The 22,221-nt window shown below is 38.8% G+C and overlaps 1 protein-coding gene across 3 annotated transcripts in view; it reads left to right on the plus strand.

Moving 5' to 3' along the window:
• Nucleotides 1-3,587: 3,587 nt before the first annotated feature.
• The window catches only part of znf462 (zinc finger protein 462), a 39,639-nt gene continuing 21,005 nt past the window's right edge, over nt 3,588-22,221 (plus strand). For all 3 annotated transcript variants that reach the window (XM_043234448.1, XM_043234451.1, XM_043234449.1), the window contains exon 1: nt 3,588-3,722. The gene's annotated coding sequence lies outside the window, so the exon portion shown is untranslated. The remainder of the gene's footprint in view (nt 3,723-22,221) is intronic.

A 22,221-nucleotide genomic window follows, 5' to 3' on the forward strand; every position in this document is an offset into this window, starting at 1 on the left:
TGTTTTAAATATAATAATATATTAGTGCTGTCAAACGATTGATTAAATCCAAAATAAAGGTTTTTGTCTATATAATAATATATGTCTCTGTATTGTGTATAGGCCTGTTTATTATCTATAAATAAAGTGTATGTTTTTAAAATATGTATTTATAATAATGTATATTATATATAAAAAATTTAAATTTATAAGCATGTTTTTCTTAAATATATACACGCATATTGGACCAGATCTCTGCGTGCATGTCCTGTATTTGATCTGACCGCTGACGCGACGCGACACGACGCAACGCGACGCGCCCGAGTCACGTGACGGCGCTCGCTCGTGTATATTTGGATCCTCGCGCTGTGTTTTGTCTTGTTGAGACCCGCAGACCCGTCCTCAGCAGGACCATCTGAGGGTTTGACGTCTGTTTGTCTGTTTTTAGCCGCTCTGGAGGAGAACCTGGCTGGGTTTTCCCGGTGCAGTCTGTCCTGGTCCTCCCAAATTAATCAGATTTACCGCGCCGGCCATATGTCGAGACAGCGTGAACCTGGCCACCCCGATCCCAGATCAGCCTCTCTGAACACGAGGACCATCAACAAGCTTCTTCACCGGCTCTCAGCACCAAAGGTTCCTCGGAGCTTCAGATTTAAACTTTTAACACGAGTGATCATGCATTTTTTTTTTCCATATTAGATCATGACACCAAAGAACCTTCGCGTCTTTTTAACGACATGTTGAATTTCTCTTAAAGGAGGAGTTCAGGCAAAACCGCAAATGTTCTCTCAGGCCATCCGAGATCAGCGTGAGTTTGTTTCTTCATCAGATCTGGAGAAACGTGGCAGTGGGTGTGAATGGGTGCCGTCAGAAAAAAAAAAATCGGAACAATCCACAGCGCTCCAGTCCATCAGTTAACACCCGGAGAAGACAAAACATAACAACTTAACCAGCGTTAAGATGTTTTTAACTCAAATGCGAGTCCGTAATATCTCTTCCTCCGGTGAAAAAGTGTTCTGGTCTGAATCAAGAGAGAAATCTGCACAGAAGTTTTTCACTGAAGGAAGGGTTCTTCTAGACATTGCATTTGAGTTAAAAAATCCAGTCTTGATGGACTGGATTGCCGTGGATGTTTTTATCAGCTGTTTTGGACGCTCCTCCTGACGGCACCCATTCACTGTATTGTAAAACATGCGTTTTCACGCCGATCTCCGACTCTTAATTCAGTTTACTTGACTCTCCTCAGGTGTTCAGGCCAGGGCTCTTCTAAGACGTCGTCTCTAAACGTGTGGAACCTTTAATGAGGTGCAACTGCGAGTCCTGAGGGGAAATACTTGGGTAAGTCATCACCTCGCAAGGCCGCTGTCGATTACACCTGCCTTTGTGTCCAAATATTTACCTGAAACATGATGCGGCGAAGTCGAGCGCGTAATAAAGATTTAGAGCTCAGCTGAGACTAAACAGAAACATCTTCTGGTCTCCTTCATCAATATCACTTGGTTTTATTTCTCTCAAAGGTTGAGCTCGGAGGCTCACCGCATGCCACACGGCGCTGAAAACGTAAATAACGTTTGTTATAACGTCAGCGTCTGACTGGCTGATTAGAAAAAAGAATAACTTCAAGTGGTATTTATATTATTCTCTGAACTATTTACATCCACGTAAATACAGACTTGCTCGGCTCCCGTCGATGACTTGAATTCGGGTCAGGTTTTCTGAAGAAATGAGCAGATTTTATTTGAGAGCGATTTTTACAGTCATGTTCTATATCATCTCCTGGATGAATTAACTCTCTCTACGGCGATATGATGGTGGGTGGTTCTTCAGAAAAGACTGCATCAATGAATCATTCACAGCAAGAGCAGAAACATGAATTAAGAGTCACTCTTTAGAGAGTTTAAGTGCTCTTTAGCAGCAGGACAGGAGAGTTTGACTTTACTGACATATTCTTGATGCGTTTATGGCGTCGCAGTTGGCAGATGCTTTTATCCAAAAGTAGGTTTGGGGCGTTCTTTGGGAATCGAACCCTTGACCGGTTGAGTCGAACATTATGTTGAATGTCGTACAAAGCAAAAGCAAGACTGGAACACGCTTTAATTAACAGCTTTAGAATAAACCAGCAGCCATAAACGCACCATACATTCAGATATTAAAAAAAACGTGCCTAGAAACATCTAGCTTTCATAGTGTTCGAGTTTAAGGGACGCTAAACATTTGTTACAGTGTTTTATTTTCATTTCAAACAAAACATTATCTGAACACTTACTTTCAATAGTAACCGTAAAACGTTTTCTTGTCGTGATTAGAACGTCGTTTGCTAAAACGTTTCTCACTACGTTTTACTAGTTAGGATTAGAAGAGCGTCATTTAAAAGCTCCTAAAACACATCTTAAGTTTTATATAAACCGCTGATTTAGTTACTGGAGCCTTTATTTTAGAATATTGGCTTTGTTGTTATAAGAACGTTTTGCAAACGTTCCTAAACAGTTTTGCATAAAGTTCTATTAAGTAAAACGAGAAACGTAAAAATATAACGTTATATAAAACGTGTATTTTTACATTTCGAAGAACATTAAAATATCTGTTTTTCTTGTCTATATATATAGGCAGGCTAAACTTATAAAGTTCTACTAGAGTATATAGATTTTTTATTTCCGAATTCAACGCTCTCGGAATCTTAGAACGTATAAGTACATTCTAAGAAGGGTTCTGTACTATTCTACTAGGCCTGTTTGTACTAAAATGTCTGAGTGTTTATTTTTAACATGTTCTCTCGACCTGAGAACGTTCAAGAACAAATGACGCCACAAGCACGTTACGATAACGTTGATCTCGGAACGTTTTCTCAACATTCAACAGGTAACGACAACCTCACAAGCTCGTTCTGAGAACGTTGTTTTATTAATATCTCCTTAAAAATGAACGTTGTTTCATTAATATCTCCTTAAAAAAGAAAATTAAATATTAACATAAAAGATCCCGCAAAAAAGAACTTTTTCAACCATGGGTGCGACTCCTAAACGTTGCGAGAACGTTACTACAACGCACAACACTGAGACGTTGTGAGAATAAATGGCGCGCCGCTTATACACGCCGGGCTCGGATGAAATCGACAACATCTCAAGAAACACAACCACGAGATCCACAAAAATGCCGTTTATTCGGAATCGGTGAGGCTCGAACAACATCACGTGACCGTGGTGTTTATACCGCGCGGGGTAATGAGCTTCATTGACGCGAAACCCAATGAAAAGGTTCCTGCATGGCGCTGGAGAACATAAGAAACGCACGCCGGAGACACGCGCGCGCGGGCGGTAATGACGCGTCCTCGTCGTATGGCTCATCATAACGTGTCATAAGCGCCGTGAGGGGCTCCATGTTTGAGCTCCATTACTGCTGGAGTCATGAGAGGCTCTGTGGACCTTCCTCCTGTCTCACTGTCTCATCGCAAACTCTTGTGCACCCTCTGGTGCTTGCTAGACTCCAAAACTTCTTTGTGTTGCCTGCTTAGCAGATTGTCTTCCTTGTCTCTGAGGCTGCTCATTATTCAGAGACAGCCGGAGCTCAGGTCATCTGCAGCTGCCGTACTGAAGAAGAAGAAGAAGAAGGAGAAGGAGAAGAAGAAGAAGAAGGAGGAGAAGGAGGAGGAGGAGGAGAAGCAGCAGCAGAAGCGAGAGGGAAGATGGCGATCATCCTGCTGCTCTAGACGGGGAACAAGTTCGCAGAAGATCCAGGATCCAGCCGTGAGTATTCGGTTTCACGACCGTCCACATCTCGCCTCGCTCTTGACGCTCCATAATAACGCGCCGGAGCTCGGGATCCGTGGAGAGGCGCTTCGGGAACGACCTGGAAACGCGCTTTTAATGCCTCCCAGACCCAAACCGAGCGAATCCTTCAAAAACGGGCACCTTGGAGCTCGCGCGCTGACGCGTTGCCCCTCGCGTGTTTTCCCCCGCCTGCGAGCGCGTCCGAGCGGCGAGGCGCCAAACGCGCCGGGCGCTTCTCTGGAAGCCATTGCACGGATTTGGAGCTCCGCGTCCATTAGTCGGTCGGTCGCAGACGGACGCGACGCGACGCGTGCAAACGCGCGCGCCACGCTCCCGTGACGTGACCGGAGTGCTACAATGTGGCGGCGTGAAATAGCCTTGTTGTTTCCCCGCGACGGGCTCCAGGTGTTCGTCGCCGCAGGTGTAGAATGACACCGAGGCTTCCTCCAGAAAATGGAGTCTGGAGAACAAAGGTTGACTTTCTCCTGCTGCCACTGGCCACTGCATGGAGCTGGACGCGCGTTCGGTGACATTTCACGCTCGTCTGCACTTTTTCCCCCTCTTTCTCTATTAACTCGATTCTGCGCGAAGTTTGCCCCGCGACCGTATTTTCCGCCGCGGTGAAGCCGCTTTTGGAGTTTAGCGTGTTCTACGGTGGCCTACAGACGCTCCTCGCGCACTTCTCTAGAAGATCTCGCAGGCTCACGAATTAAGTTTGGTTTCATTTTAGTGGACGCGTGCACGCGTTGGACGCTGAAGGCTGTAGAACTTGCGAATGCTGAACTTTTCTTTCTATAGGCTGCGCCTGCCTTTATGCACCTGTGTGTCGTTTGGGAGCAGATCTGAAGCTTCTGCTTGGAAGTGAGGGGGGATATTTGTGCACTTGTCTGGCTGTGGTGTGATAATGTGTGACATGTGTGCGTGTGTGTGTGATTGTGACATGTTAGGCGTTGCACACCATCAAAGCTTTTTGGTGAAAGGCGGTTGTTTCCCCATTGGCTCTGTGTGTGTGTGTGTGTGTGTGTGTCCTTCTGCAATCGCTCTGGCCACTGTGAAATCCCGCTGACAAAGACAGCGCGCTACACACACACACACTCTCACACACACACACTCAATGCGACAGACGCAGGCCAGAGGAACTCAAAATGGTGGCACGTCTCCCATGTCAGGGCAAACAGGTTCTCTCAGATGAAGGTTACTGGCTGTTTTTAAGGGCCTGCTGCTGTCTGATGTTTCTAAGCAGCTTCTTTGTGGTTTATTGAGGCTGAGCGAGTGAGATCATTCTTTGTAATGTTTTCACCGGTGACCGAATGCAACAAAAAGCGTGTATTTGCATGCAGCGATGCTCTGGTTTGTCTTTGAAAGCCGTTCGTCCAAGTTCTCCCAGCTCTCGGATGGGTTTTAGGGGAGTATGCGTGCGTTTTCACTGTAATGACTTTGATCTGGTCGAGCGTCTGACCTGGAAAAGCTAAAAGCCGTCTTATGCAACTGTTGAGCACACGGCGATGGCTCATGGTTCAAGCTCACCGCTGACCCACTTTTCGTGAAGATCCAGTCTGTTCAGCTCGCTGGAGAAGCACTTCCAATCCCAACGCTTTCGGTAAAACACTCCACTAAAGAGTGTTTGCTGGATAACGCTTGGCGTTGTTGTAGTATTTTCGTCCGCCGGTTCGTTGATGATTTGTAGATGGTGTGTGTGAAAGTTTGTGTTTATGACTCTCAGCGAAGCTTTATTGTCTCTTTGTCGTGTTGGACACAGAAAACCAATGGATAGACACAAAGGCATCATCTATTTTTAATGATAAACCAATGAGGGTGAAGTTGACTTGATAAACACGAGCTGTTCCAAACCCTAGTGAGCAGCGATTTAATGCATTTGTGTAGAGTTTTGTGTTTCACCTGCGTACATATGAGTGTTCTGGTTTATTAGGGTTTTGTTTAATTAACCAAGAAACATCAAACATGTTCGCATGAGCCCTATATAGACAGCATGGAGCTCTCTAGGGCTCAGAACAGACGTACCTGTTGACTTTATTCCACATTTAAAGCAGCGTTTTGTAATGTTATGGTTATATTATGATATCACGAAAAAGTTTCACAAATGCATCAATCCAAATAATGCACGAATTGAATGCAATTAAAAACAAACACTGTACAATAATATTTATTAGTTAAAAACATCAATTAGAATTGACCATACTTCCACAGCGTATATTAATCTTAGTTCATTTCAGCCTGTGCTAATGCATTATTAAAATCACGATGTGTTTGTAAATATTAGCTAATGCACTGTGAACTAACATGAAATAACTATAAGTGACTGTATTTTTATTAACTTTAACAAAGACGGTTAAATAGTGTAATAAATGCATTGTTTAGTGTTTGTTAATGTTAGTTAACGCATTAATGTTAACACTTTTATTGTAAAGTGCTACTAAAACGATGCAACGCATTATAAAATACATATATTTAAATGAACACAGTGCAAAAATAGGTTGCTTTCATTATTAATTCATCAAAACAATCGAACACATTGCAGCTTTAAGTTTTAAGTTACAAAAATAAAAGTTTTAACAGAATAAAATCGTTTAATTTGAGGATAAAAATCTAATTGCGTTTTAAAATGCCTTTTCTTTGTGTGTGATTCTAATTATGTAAGAGGCTATAAAATAACAATAATAATCATTTATGGTTACCGTGATGATTACCAGTAATAGTATTATTTTCAGTTGCTCCTGTCAAACGGTTGATCGCGATTAATCGTATTCAAAGTAAAAGTTTTAGTTTACGTAGTATATGTGCGTGTGCATTTATTATGTATTTATAAATGCACACACATTAAATTAGTTTTTATTAAATATATTTATATGTGGCATAAATTGTAAAGCCGGTTTTTCGATTAGCTGTAAATCAGCTGTTTTCAAAAGAAACGGCAGAAAACGCACAGAACCGTAGATCAGCGACAAACCACGCAATAAATCGTCCGAAAACCGAACACGATATTGCGCAGCGATCTCCGGCTCACGCGTTTAAACAAAAACCTTTTTGAACGCGATTAATCATTCGACAGCACTGTTTTAAACGTACATTTTTTATTCGAAATAATACAATGTTAAACAAAATAAAAATTGAGTTTTTAAGGCTAAAACTAATAGGCTAGCACTTTCACATTACATCGGTTATTAACGGTAATAATAAGATTGTTTTGATTTCTGTATTTTGGTGGAAAACCAACCCAGCGCTTCTATTTGGACTGTTCGGGTAATCGCAGTGTTTTTTTACTTTTATTGTAATGAATGGCGGGTCAGGTGAACTCTGATCTCGCGCAGGTTTTCCAGGCCGTGGCTGTTTGTGCGCACGGAGTAATGTGCTGATTTCATTTGAATAATTTTGAATGTCAAAGGCTGCTTGTGTTATTAATAAGTTGGAGAGTCCCGAGGCTCCGGGCCATCTTCGGCTTTCTTCGGGTCACCCTAATGACTCTCATTGTCCGTGCGTTTTAGCTTCTCCTCGGTAGACGTGCTATCTCAGACGCTTCTCCTGAAGCTGGTATCTTAGGATGCACGTGAGATCACGGCTGACTGAATGCTTTCCTGCAGGAGAAGCGCGCCGCGTTTCAGATTGTTTTTAAGGACTCTGCTCGTTGCAGGCAGCTGAAGGGCTTCCATTTTGATGGTCGAGTGATCCGAGCTACAAAATGGACCTTTCAGCGGGACGAGGCAGAAACTCGCTGAAGTTTAGAGTTGTTCCTCGGGCGGCCCGACAGAGAGAGGAGTGACACACACAAAAGCCAATTGAAATGGTCCAGTGGACGCTTTCTTGACGTGATGCATGTCTTTCTGGAGTCTCACACACATTCAGTCTTATCTGAAGAAGCCATACGTTATATAAGGTTCTGCTGGACGCTAGAAACACTGCCTCGGGTGCTGCGTTTATTTACGTAATAATTAGATGTGCTGCACACTTTGTGTGTTTTAATAGAAATAGCACAAACCTAGTGGTTTAAAGAGCAATATTTCCAACAAACACTGCTATAAATACAATGCATGTAAATATATACCCTAGTCCTGTGATGCATCTTCATCCAAAATAAAAGTTTTAGTTTGCGTAATATATGCACGTGTGCTGTGGATAAAAAAAATAATAGCATGCTTATTATTATTATTATTAAATATATAAATTATATGCATTTAAATATAGGCATGTAAATATTCTCAAAATGTATACTGTATGTGTGTGTGTGTTTATATATATGTAATAAATATGCACACAAATATGCAAAAAAAAAACGTATTTTGTATACAATTAATATTAATCGTTTTACAGCACTGATATATTTATATTCATATATCACGTTTTTCTTAAATATATATACATGATAAATATACACAGTACACACATATATTATGTAAACAAAAACATATTTTGGATGCGATTGTTTTAAAGCAATACATGATCGTGATTAAACCGGTTATGTATACCAAAACAAATAAGTAATAAGTAATACAGTACTTTTTCATCATTGAGTTTCTGTTTAAAGACGAAGATCGTTTCTTCTGGCGAATCCTTCAGAAGGATTTCTCGGTTCTGCTGGTTCCTCAGTCTGAAATCTGGTCCAGAACGTCTTCTGAGAGCACGAGATGAACTTTTCTGCGAGAGTTTTCTCCTCGAGAGTTTTCAGAAACTTACACAACTGCTCATTCAGACACGTTTCTCAAACAGGCGTCCGCAGAAGTGATGTATAGAAACTAGAATAACTATATCATTTACACTCGTAATATAAGAATAATTAAGATGTCTTTTCTGATCACAATGATTCTAATGTAAAGCAGCTGTTTTTTCTGTGAATGTGTGTTAAAGTGTCATTTATTTCAGATTTTCAGCATCATTACTCCAGTCTTCAGTGTCACTTGATCTTCAGAAATCATTATCATATACTGATTTACTCAGGAAACATTTCTAATTATTATCAGTGTTGAAAACAGTTCTGCTGCACAACATTAGTTCAGATATTTTTTCCGAAGTTGAAAAACTCTTATTCATCAAGGATGCACTAAATCGCATAAAATATGTTGCAAAAGGCTTCTATTCCAAATAAATGCTGCTCTTTTGAACTTTCTGTTCATTCGCGAATCCTGAAAAATAAAAGGCATCACTCTTTCCACAAAAGTACTGTGCAACAGTTCTGATAATAATGATTAGGATGAAGTCAAAATGATCCATTTAAAATCTAATCTTAAAATCATTGGGACATTAAGTAAAGATCATGTTCCATGAAGACGTTTCGTACATTTTCTACCATAAATATATCAAAACGTCATTTTTAATTAGTAATATGCATCGCTGAGAACTTCATTTGGATTTTCTCAATATTTCGATTCATTCGCTCCCTCAGGTTCCAGACGTTCAGAGACTGCCGTCTTTCAGATGATGTGTAAATCTGAATGGTGGTTGGGTGTTCTGTTCTCTGATGATCCAGCAGTATCCGAGGCTCTGTGCTTCTGCTGGATCTGCAGATGTGTCTGGAATCATTCGGCGTTCTGTAGAAGGCTCTGTTCCTATAGAGGCCGAGCTCAGAGGCAGGACAAGGCGTCCTTTGAGAGCGAACAGCAGCGTGTTGTCGCAGATCCGCTCGGCTCGAAGGTGCCAGTGTCCAAGTCTGATTAAATATTGAAGAAGTTTGAGGGAAGGAAGCTCTCGTCGGTGAGTTAATATTAATGGGTCGCTCGTCTTTCTGACGCGTGGCTACAAGAGCGTTTGGTCGAGTCAAACCGAGACGTATGGACTCTCTGGAGACTGCCTGGACATTGGCATGTTGTGGTGCTATTTATAGAAGTGAGTTTCTGGAGTGTGTCTGTTTGAGATCCTTCAGCTCCACGGACATGGCTTTTCTTGCGTGAGCCTTCATAGTATTCTTAGTATGTTTACTCTTCAGTTTTCTCGTCAGTCAACATGCACTTTTTTTAGATGCTGTTATTGTCGCGAGTTGACATGCGGAATCATTACGCTTTCTGGTTAGTGAATGGTTAGTAACTGGTTCTTCCTGTATTCTTTCTGTACTTCCTGTACTCTACTGCATTTTCAACACAACTGAAAGAAAAAAGCCGTGGTGGCTCGTTCCAGCATTACAGATCATGTAACCTTTACAATCATAACGTGAGATTAATAAAATACGCTAGCATTCAAAAGGTTGTGGTCGGTGAGATTTATTCTTTTGTTTTTTAAAGAAGCTCACAGAGACTGCGTTTATTCGATCTAAAATGCAGCACCATGATGAAATGTTATTATAACTTTAAAAGAACTGTTTTCTATGTGAATATTTGATGAACTGTCATTTATTTCTGTGATCAAACTTAAATTTTCTGCACTCTTGAGTGTCACTTTAGAACCGTTTTTCAGGATTCACAGATGAATAGAAAGTTGAAAAGTATAGCATTTATTTGAAAAATAACATTATAAATGTCCTTGTGAGTGGTTTTGGATCGGAGCAGCACGCTGAAACATAATGGAAACAAACACACATTTACTCCAAGATTTATTCTGAAGTAGGAGTGGGAATCACTTCATGATCCGATTTGATTCTGATTCACCGAATCACGATCAGAAAACGATTCTTGATCTATGTTTTTCCCCAATGACCAAATTCATCTTTACAACATTGGCGTTTCTATGCTTGTTGTTTGTAGTTGGAATATCTGAATTTCAGTACTGCCATCTTAAAAGTGTGAATGTGAATCTTGGTTTCGCAATTCAGTTCAGTTACGATTAACATTATTAACTCAATGGCCCGGATTCACAAATGTGGATTAGTTAAATTAAGATGCTTAAGCAACTTTTACAATATTCTCCAAAACCTTACGGATGTGCATCTTGACGCAGAACAATGACTCTAACATATTTTCAGTTGAGACGGCTCAAACCAGGAGAATATCACATTCTCAGTTTACAGCATTACAGGCTACTTTTTAAAACAATTTAAAATAAGTTGAGTACCCGAAAGTTTAAAGACAATAGTTGTTTTTCATTGTTGTAGTTTGAGATTATAGTGGCTGTATTCACACTAATGCACATCAGATGTTTCGTCCTGCTCTGAAAACATAACTGATTGTGTGTTTTAAAACACAAAAGAAGCTTAGAATAGATCTGGAAATATTCAGAATCGCGATGCGTCTCGGAATGTTTTTTTCTCCAACCCCTATTCCGAAGTGTCTGTAGTTCATAATTACGGCTTTTAAAAGTAGCAAAGTTTTGTTTTCTATGCACTGATGATTATTTGCTGTAAACATTAGTTTTTTAATGCAATCTCAGACGTGTTCTTGCCTTTGTGGACGTGATTTTAGTGACACGCACAGCATGCAGTGTGTCTGTTAGAAGAACGCTGTGCTGCAGAGGACTCGTTTCAAACGAGGTTGTTTCTTCAGTAAACACTTGATTTTTAGTCAAATCAGTATTTGCTCCAAATCCTCCCAGGCTCTTGTTGTCCTTCAGCTGGGAATAGTCCTTCATTAGGAGATCCAAATGGAAGAACATCTCTTGTCTTTGGTCGAGCGTGTCTTCACGCTTTGATGTTCTATGCGGTTTGATGGTAACACTCATTGGCTTGAGAAAACGGCCCGAATCAGGCCAAAGACAGAAAGAGAGCAGCGGAATTGGAACTGAAGGTTTCCTGAGGGAAAACGCTTCCTGGTTATTTTCCAGTGTTTTGGTCCTGAGCGTTTCATTCTTTTCCTCTTACAGTCGCTCCCAAAGCTCTGATGGCCTCATTGGATGCTGAAGCGTGAACATTTGTACAGTAACTTTGTTTAATGACACTATTTGTAGCATCTTGCCCTCTCGACCCTCAAAGTTTGTATAGTGTAGTGCGGTGCAGCGTAGTGAAGTATAGTATGGTGTAAAGTAGTGCGGTGTAGTATAGTTTATTGTAATGTGGTGAAGTATAATACAGGCCAGAGTGGTGTAGTATAGTGGAGTGTGGTGCATTGCAGCATAGGATGGTATAGTATAGTATAGTCTGGTGCAGGGAAATATAGTATAGGGCAGAGTAGTGTAATATAGTGCAGGATAGATTTGTGTGTTTAGTGTAGTAGAGCGCAGAGCAGTGTTATGTTGTGCAATATAGTTTAGTGCAATGAAGTATAGTGTAGAGTACTGTAGTGTGGTGTGGTGCAATATAGTGTAGTGCAGAGTAGTGTAATATGGTGCATTATACAGTATTGTGTAGTATAGTATTGTGATGTAGTAGTGCAGTATAGTTCTGTATAGTGCCTTGCAGTGTAATACAGCGTAATGGAGCACAGCGTAGTGTAGTAAAAAGTATAGCCGAGTGTAGTGTAGTAGAGTATAGTGCAGTGTAGTATAATTTACTAGAGACCAGTTCTATGAAAGTAAATTTGTGGTTTGTTCTGTTTTAGTCTTATTTTCTGTCAAACTAAAAATAGGCATATTAAAATAATTCACAATATTGTAATAAAAAAATTAAAGGATACTAAAATAACTCTACAACTCTTGGAAGTTGTGTTTTAAAGCTTTGAGGTGTAGCTAATATAACTCAGGACATTTACATTTAGAGATCATAGAGATCATCGTCTTTGATCACTCTAAAAGATCTTTTAACCCACAAATTCTTCATTTATTCTTCCTCGCGTCCTTCAAACCTGTATGATTTACTTTCATCGTTAAAAACAAAAGAAGATATTTGTGTTTTGTGGTTTTATTTCCATACAATGAAAATCAGTGTCGTTTTGGACGCCATTAACTTTTGTGTTCAGCAGACGAAAGAAACTGAATTCTCTTCCAGGACTGCTCTCAAATCCCATGCATTTTCGTGCATGTTTGATGTGAAAGACACTTTGTGCTTCATGTCAGATGATGCAGCATGTTTCTCGTAGCCAGTCACTGCATTAATATGCAGAAGTCTTTTGAAATGCCCAATGTTTGAGTAAATGACGGCACTGTTTTTGGGTGAAGAACACACGTTAGCCACCATAATCCAACACGCAAGTGAAATATCTATACGTTCTTTTTGGTGTTAAAGTGCTTGTGGAAAGCGTGACCTTGTTGAGTGGAGGATCTCCAAGAGTTTCATCCATCATCATTAGATTAAACGTTCCCACGCCTGAGGCCGGCAATTACTGAAGCTCAGTGAGGATGAAGTATGTCTTTTTCAATAATGCAGGGCTGAGATCGTGTCTTTGGTTATAAGTTTTTTTGTTAATTACGAGACATTTCTTCGATGCACATTGTGGTTTTATTTGAAGCATGTCGATCAAATACACAGATTCTCAAGGGTTTCTGGAGTACACTTTACAATAAAATACTATTTGAGTCATGCTACTCTTTATTTCAATACTTGCCGTCGTTATTTGTTAAATACATGCGTGAAAAGTTTTTAACATTCTTTCTGTGTAAATAATGCTTGAATTATTTTGTGATGTTTTGCAATAGCATTGATATTTTACTTCTCAACTCTGGATGATTTTTTTGGATTTTATTCGAATTTAACATTTTGCCGCTTTTTTCTAAAAGTCAAAGAACGGTGATTTTTTCTTTTCTTTTCCGTATCTCCCAGCATTAGTTCTCGAGTCTTGATGGTGTTGCAGAATCAACTCAAACAATGTTTCTCCTAAAACACACAAACCTGAATGAGACGTCTACCAGATATTGAGTTCTCTATTGAGATGTTGCTGAGGTTGTGAGCCGTTTGTTTCAGGAGACGTCGGATCTCAAGCGTGATTTAGTCGTGGAAGCTGGTTGAGGTCTCGGTTCTCGTGTGACGCAGGTCTCTTGAGAAAAGGCCAGAGGGTTTTGAAGAGTCAGGAAGATCTGAGGAGCACAAAATGGTGGATGACCAGTGTCAGCTGTGAAATGGAGTCGCTAGCGTTGATGCAGGAGATAATTCAGTCAGGATCAGTGGAGCGAGGTGACTCTTCAACCGCAGCCGCACTGTTCTGAGAAGCTTCAGCTGAACATCACTGATCCCTGCTGTCTGCTTCTGCACTCATTATTATAAAGATTTTGTTGCAGTGACTCCATAGAAGAACCATTTTCTGCTTCCCCAAGAGCCTTTCAGGGAACACTTCTTAGAACCGCTCTTTTTTTCGTAATTGTGACTCTGGAGCACAAAACATTAAAGGTACACCGTGTAAAGCTGAATAAATAATATTTTCATTGATGTCTGGTTGTTAGGATAGGACAATATTTGAGAATCTGGAATATGAGGGTGCAATGCATATTACCAATCAAAAATAACATGATCTTTACTTAATATCCTAATGATTTTTGGCATAAAAGAAAAATTGATCATTTGGACCGTTGTCTATTTCTACAAATAGAGCTGTTTTGCTGAAGACACATATTAGTCTGAAGATCATTTTATGGATCTAAACAGCTTTTGTCCAATGTAAAGTACCTACTAAAAATCAGACGCTGAGAACTGTATTTTTATGTATATATATATATATATATATATATATATATATATATATATACATATATATAAAGCAAATCACTGTATGTATGTGTGTGTATATATATATATATATATATATATATATATATATATACACACACATATATATATTTTATTATATATATTTCTCTGTGCTGTTGAAGTTTGACTGTTTTAGGCGCATCTTATTTGACATTGTGAAATTAAATCATATACACAAATGTTAAAAAAATGGTCACATTGTATCAGTGAATGTTTGAGTCATTCGGCCAACTGATTCATTGAAAACTGATTCATTCAGAAATTAGTAAAAAAAAAGTGACTGTTATGAATCATTTAATTATTTTTTCAAGCAGTTTGTTCACTGCGATTCTTTCTGAAAAGAAACAGTTGTCTGTTTTTATGAATAGGTTATTGAATTATTGAATCATTAATCGATTTGGTCAATACACAGATTCATTCAGAGAAATCAAACAAATGATCATCATTGAGTTTCAAATGATTTGTTCAGCACTGATTCTTTCAGAAAATAAACAAGTCTTTGAGTCTACTCATTCATTTAATTGATTTGTTTGAGACACTGATTCGTTAATGAGTGATTCATTGTGATTCATATGATTAATTCTAAATGTCTCAGTATTTGCTGGTTTATGGAGCTGTTGTTCAGAAGCAGAATCATATCTGTGCTGTTTTCTGCTTCTCCTGTGATATTTCTGATATATGAGTCCATTACTATGTGTTTTATAAAGAGAGGAGTCTCTCAGGGGAGCTTGATTGTCTCACTCGTGGAGAATAATGCTCGTGTTTTTGCAGAAGGGGTTAGCGGGTCTTAAATCGACTCTTGGGAACGGCTTGTGTTGGATGCGTCTCAGAAGCTTCATGTTGGTTTGTTAATGGCTGACCTATTTCTGCTGCCATATGCTTCCTGGAAGGGATTTGCTTTGAAACATAAAAGCCAATGATTTGGATGGAGGAAGAAGATTATGAGCGCATCACTCCAGAAGATCTCACATCTGTTGATATGAACGTCGGGAAACAGTCGAGTAATGTGAAGAGTATTGATTCGTCTGGTGAGACGCTTTTACGGCGTTCTTGTGTTTGATTAAGATCTTTGCATGTTTCTTAAATCGTGTTGTGTTTGAACATAAGATTAAAATATAAAACCTTAAATGTTTGGAATAATTAAGATTTTTTTTATTGATTTAGTCTCTTTTGCTCACCAAGCCTGAACTATTTGATGAAAAGTGCAGTAAAATTATGACATATTTTTACACTTTAAAATAACAGTTTTTTCTCTGAATATGTGTTAAAGTGTAATTTATTTCTGATTTTCAGCATCATTACTCCAGTCTTCAGTGTCACATGATCTTCAGAAATCATAATACTGATACTGATTTACTGATCCACAAACATTTCTGATTATTATGTTGAAAATAACCTTAATCCTTAATTTCACCTCAGACTTTTGTAGTTCATCAAAAATATGATAATCAGGTTATCTTAAGATCGTTTGACACTGAAGACTGGAGTAATGGTGCTAAAAATCACAGAAATAAATTACACTTTAACACACATTCACAGAGAAAACAGATGTTTTACATTAGAATAATATTTCTGAATTTATACACTATTTTTTATTTGAATAATCACATTTTAGTGAACAGAAGAGTAGTGTGTGGGTATTATTTTAGGAGCCTGTGAAGTCAAACGTGGAAAATTCTTCAAAGGCTCTTTTGTAGATGTGATGTTGTGAACGGTTGGAGTCGTCGTTACGTGTAACTCGTGGCGTTTCTGTTCAATCTGGTTTATCAGGAAAGTCTAGTGAGAACAGGAACCGGTCGCGTGTGTCTGATCTCATCTGAGATCTTTGACCGAGCTCTATCATGAGAATCATCTCAGACTTCTTCCTCATTTGAGGGAAGGCACATGACCGAGCGCTTTGAGGAACTAGAGGTCAGCGGAGCTCTTTCTCCTGCTGTAAGGGAGAACATGAGAGCGTTTCCTCTTCTTCTCGGGCCTCTCACGAGCAAAAGGCTTCTGTAGCGTTCTCCAGCTTTAGAAGGCACGAACCCTCAGTCCAGGGTTATTTCGGTTGCTTGCGTAACCTTTGTGTGCTCAAAGAGGGCACCATTCCCGATTCAACCCAAAATAGCTCTCGGAGCATGCTTTAGGAAGTGTTCTTCAGAAAAGAGATGATTTCAGGGCTCGTCTCTTCATGTGTTCAAGCCTTTAGGTGATGTTTCATACATGTTGATTTGTTTGTAGTGGCTCTCTAAAGCGACAGACCACCTTAAAATGTCAATTCTGCCATTTATTTACCCTCATGTTGTTACAAACATATTTTTATTTTCTATGGAACATAAAAAGAGATATAACACTGGACCCCTTTGACTTTCATTCTATTGGCAAAAGAACAGCATAAAACATCCATAAAATGTAACTCAAAGAGCCCAGTGTTGTTTGGTTCTTCGAAATATCAGTTTTATGTTCCGGAGAAGACAGAAGGTCTCTTAGATCATTGCGCTTCAGTCCTTTTTAGGGAATATTTTGAGTATAATTCTGTTTCTGGGATAATAGAAGTGTACTAGTAATGTGCTATTAAAGTAGTTTTTTTTAAATCCATGAAATATATAAAAAAATGACATTTAATTTAGTTATGTGCTAAATTAAGTAAAACTGCAATAAAAAAATTCATAAATATATTCATGCTTATCTATATATACACATGCACAAATATATTATGTACACAAAAACATTTATTTTGGATGTGAACAGATTTAATTACAACATATATATATATAACATTCAATTACTGAACTACACTATTTCTAAATTCTACTATTTTTACTTAAATAACTCCTAAAGACTTTGCAACAGTCTGCATTGTATTAAACGGTAAATAAAAAATAACCTCTGAAACGATGAATGAAAACTTTTTTGTCAAGTTACACTAGAAATAAACCCAGATCAAGTTAAGTTGCTGGCTCTCTGCTCTTCTTGATTTATTTGGGCGTCTCAACTGAAGTGGCAGTAGTTTTGACATCTCTGGTCCTGCTCCAGTGAGGTTTATGTGGCAGAAATCTGTTGATCGACCCTGTCGTGTGTTTTACATAATGTGTTCCATAAGCTTATATAACAGGCCGTCCTGCAGAGCTCGACGCACATGCTCCAAACCGCACGCTAAAGATCGAAGTGAAAGAAGCTGGTCTTCAGTTCCTGTATCTTCTTCAGAATGCGAAGAGAGAAACGTATTTGAGGAAATATCTACTGCTGTCCACGCTCGTGTTTAACCCCCGCAGTGTACTCCAAATCTCTACATTCTGGGTCTGCACGCTTTTCACTAAAAGCCATATTGTGTCCGATCAACAACTTCTGAAAAAGTTATGTATATTATATATACTCATATATATTAATATGTAAAAAAAAATGTAAAACAAAAACTTTGAAATTTCAAGTAAGGTATTTCATAAAAATGACTCCCTTTAGATTGAAAAAGTGAGCTGCGTTGGTTCCTCAGTAGATGCACATAATGCAGGTTTATCAATTAAATTCAGTCATAAAGGGCGTGAGATGCAAAGAAAAGGTTTTTGACACCTAATAGACCCTTTTCACGCTCATCAGCATCGTGCAATTTTTATTATTTTTTTTGTTTAAATGTATGTGCACTTTATAACACTACACTACACTACGTGTTATATCACGTTTGCTTCAAATTACAAAACAACTAAAGAAAACTGGTTAACACTAATGCAAGGGTGTTTCTAATGTTCCTTTTTTTTACAACATCGAGTTTTTCTTTTGCTCTTTACACAAAGGGGAATGCAAAAAATATACATTTCCGTTCACTGCTCTTGAAGTTAACTCAGCTGACTTCTGCTGCTGGGAAACGGTAAACCATACACACCCGGGCCAAAAAAACAGTAACTTAAAAAATGTAAAAAAATATATATCTTGAAGCATCTGATCAGTTTCGTGCTAAAAAATTCAATTTTATTTTTTTAAATTATGTGTCTCTTCTCGGTTAAAACGGACCCAGATGCATTTTAAGAGTTAAACTCTTGCAGCCTGCTTCTTCAGAATTACTAGAGCTCTGAGCGATTAAATAGTCCTCAAGCAACTTCATCATTAACGACTCTTAATGCACAAGATCTATTTGTAATAATCAGGGTAAATATTAATACTAGTTCCTGGCTGTTTGGTTTAACTGTATAAATTGTTCTTCAGACACCGCTCTTCAATTAATTAGCTGAAAACGCTGTTAATCAGGGCGTCATTATTTGTTCATGAGAGCTGATGAGATGTTTCTGGTGAAACGTGAACGTTTAGGAAGAGTGTAATCTTTGGTCACGTTTCTCTGGCCGGTTGGTGATTAACAAACATCAGTAGACTTTGGAATCTGGTAGCGTTGGGATTGAAAGGTCTCGCAGGTGTCCAGTTTTTCCCATCGCTCTCTCGTCTTCCTCATTCTTAGCCCAAGGCTGCAGATGTTTTGTGAGCACTGAAAGAGGGAAGTTCAGGCATGCTTTGCATTTTTAGACCCCCTCGTGAAGCTTTAGTTCCTCTGAGCTCGTTTTGAGGACGTGAGAGACTCTTGACTCTGTCCATGCTCAAAGTCAACCAGATAAAACTAGTTAGTCTTGAGAAAGCTTGGTGCAGATAGTCTGGTTTAGGGTCACGGTGACCAAATGTCTTTGAATTTAGTGTTGAGCAGAGAAATGAAGACGTTAATGTAAGGTTCAGGTTTAAAAACAGACGAGGGAAGTGGAAAATTCTCTTGATTTAACTTGAACTCGAGTTTTAGTTTGTGAACAGATTGGCTGTGAAGACATTTTTAACACATCTCGTCTAGTTGAATCTTGTTTAACTTAAAAAACGCAATTAAACAGGTAAAGTTATTTCGAGTTGAAGTATTGGAAAAATGTTGCCGTATCTCATTTTTACAGTAAATTGGGGAAAATGCAAGGTCTAAAGGTTTTTTTTTTACACAAGAAAACCAGTAGAGCTTGTGATTCTTTGACACATTACATGCTTGACAGAAACCTTTGTTTTAACACAGTTCTTTATGGTTTTTTACTTTAATGTGCTTTTAAGATGCTTGGAAGAATCATCAGTCGCCAAGGTACAGTACTGCGTGAACTTTGGGCCCTGCTTGTATAGTTTGTGAGTTATTTATTAATCATGTTGATATTCAGTGCCTCCATCCTTTGCTTTGTCCCAAATACACCTGTGCACAATTTTTAAGAAAGTTGCTGGAGAAATTTCTACAGTCAAATATAGCATTTGAAGTGAATCGAAAAAGTTAAGACAAGAACTCTTTTAGGTTTTAGGACAACGTTGATGGAAGGTTTTGATACACTTCAAATGTTGACTAGTGTATAAAAGTGTTTTTTGGGAAGCATTTACTATTTATCACATTAATATTTGGTGCATCCATCCTTTGCTTTGTCTCGAATACATCTATGCACCATTTTTAAGAAAGTTTGCTGGTATGTTCTTCTAACGTCTTAGAGAAGTTTCCATAATCTTATATAAATGTTTTTGAGAAGCATCTAATGTGGCAAAGTCTTTAGCCCAGCAGTCCACTTGCACAGTTTTGGATGCTCTTTAAATCACTTTGGGGTAAAAGCTTCTGCCAGATCCAGATATTTAAAAGATCTTTTTTTAATATCACATTGAAGCACAATGCGGTGCCAACACCAGCAGAACTCCCAACACCAAGATCATAGGTTAAATTCGTAATTTCACGTTTTTTTGTTCTGGTGCTTTATTGTGTCATTAAGAGAGATGTTTGTTTGTTTCTGAAAGTACTGTCATAAAGGATTATGTGAATTATTTATCACATCAGTATTTGGTGCGTCCATCCTTTGCTTTGTCCCGAATACACCTGTGTACCATTTTTAAGTCTCTAAAGTCTTGGAGAAAATATAGTGGATTTTGGAGATTTTGAAAATGGTCATCATTGTTGTCTTAAGACAAGAACACTTTTAGGTTTAAGGACAACTTTGATGAAAGGTTTTTATTCACTTCTGGTAGGTTCTTCTAACATCTTGGAAAGGTTTCCACAGTTATATATGAATAGTAAAGGTGTTTTTTGAGCAGCGTCTAATGTGGCAAAGTCTTCAGCCTTTGCACACCTTCGGATACTCTGTAAATCACTTTGGGTAAAAGCTTCTGCCGCATGTAAAATGTGATATGTTTTTTTAAATCCCAAGATGTTGAAAATATGACAGGCTGAGCTCAGGCTGGCACGCCAGAAGGTTTTTTCTTCCCTGTGCTTCTGCTGAGCTGTGCAGGCTGAAGGTTTTGGGTGCGTTACATCTGCTAGATAGATTTCTGTCAGCTGCTCTCCAGTGGCAGCGAGAGGATCAGATCTGTGAGTCCATGTTACGCTCTGCCTGAACACCTCAGCACACATTGCTGCTCTTAAAATGGCTGCCCTTGAAGCTCAAAGGATCTGTGGTGCTCAGTGACTGTCAGAGCCGCGCCACGCACATGAAAGCTTCACAAATTTCACCCCATTAGCCTGGAAGCCTGCGATTTCTGTTTTATGTCTGCTATTTTTGCATTTTTGTTTTCATCCTCGACCAGACGTTATGGATTGTCCAGGTAGTGCCGTCGAGATGGGTGTAAGTTTGCTGTGAGTTCCTCTAGAACACATCAGGGTGGAGCTGAAACTCGACCTCGAGAGACAATGGCCAGACCTGCCCTGGGACACACTGGCAGTGTTGTTGCGAATGAAGGTTGAAACTGGCGTCTGCTTTTGCGGTTTGAGGCCACAGGTGATAAGACATAGGTGTGAGAGCTCAGATGTCTTTATTCTCGACAAGAAATCTTCTCATCTATCAGGAATTCCAACCATTCAGCCATGAAACCTGTTTTCAGGCTAGTGTCTGTATAACTACTGCATGTGCCAATCTGATGGGTTTTAACCCTTAAATATTAAACCCATAAGCACTGATGCTTAACTCGGCACTGTTTGGCAGACATGGTGTGATATTGCTTTCTTTTAAGTATTTTTATCATTTGGATGAAGTAGAAATAATGTAAGGAAAAACACTTTATTTTAATATTTCACTTTGGAAATGTGGTTGACTTTAGGTAAACTAGCAGTCATTGGAGTATTACTAGACTGTTTGCTTAATATCTACTAGTAGACATTTAACTATATGTATCAAGTATGATTCAACTAACAGTCTATTAATACTCTAATGAGAGTGACATGTAGTTGCAAAGGTACATGTTATCTAAAGTGGAATATCGAAATCAAGTGCAACCCTTAGCTGTATTTATCAGGATTTGATTGCACCAAGTCGGTTAATATTCATCAGGGTTATTTTTACCCAAATGCACGGACTTGGTTACATCAGTAGAAAGGTTTTTATTAGATTTTGATGAAAGCAGACTATCATTTTTTTGTGCTTTTAGAATTGCATGAAATGATGTTTGTGCAATATAGGAACAGTGAAATTTATTTTGCATCATATTTTTAAGCACATGTGTTCTATGATAACTGTATGCTTTTGTTTCTCGTATTTTAATAACAATTGCTGGTCTTTGATAGTATTTTGCTCCCTTTATGAATTAAGAGTGCAATCACTGATTAGAAATTCATTTATCCTTTAAAAGCGGTACAAAATGGTCTATTATGCCTTGAGAATTACTAAGATCCAAGTAGAGTATTTTTATATACAGCATTCAAGGCTTTCTCTAATGTGTAGCGTTGCACTGAACCCATATAACACTGGCCTTGACATTGAGGCCTTTTCTTGCAGAAATCACCCGCAAAATGTGTCCTGGTGAGAGAGCCAGCCAAGGCTGAAGATTTATTCTGGTTTGTGTTGATGGCTTTCAGATCTGCAGAGCTGGTATTGTGCTAAATGGATTCCTGTTGTTGAGTTCATGCTAATATTCATGTCCTTGCCACACAGATCAGACTGAGAACGACCCATGATGAAAGAAAAACATGTTGCTTGGTATTGTAGAGAAAAGCAGCAGTTGTGGTTTTATGTGTATTTCTGCATGTAAGGT

This window comes from Puntigrus tetrazona, unplaced genomic scaffold (genome assembly GCF_018831695.1).
Source record: "Puntigrus tetrazona isolate hp1 unplaced genomic scaffold, ASM1883169v1 S000001111, whole genome shotgun sequence".
In the NCBI taxonomy this organism is placed as follows: Eukaryota; Metazoa; Chordata; class Actinopteri; order Cypriniformes; family Cyprinidae; genus Puntigrus; species Puntigrus tetrazona.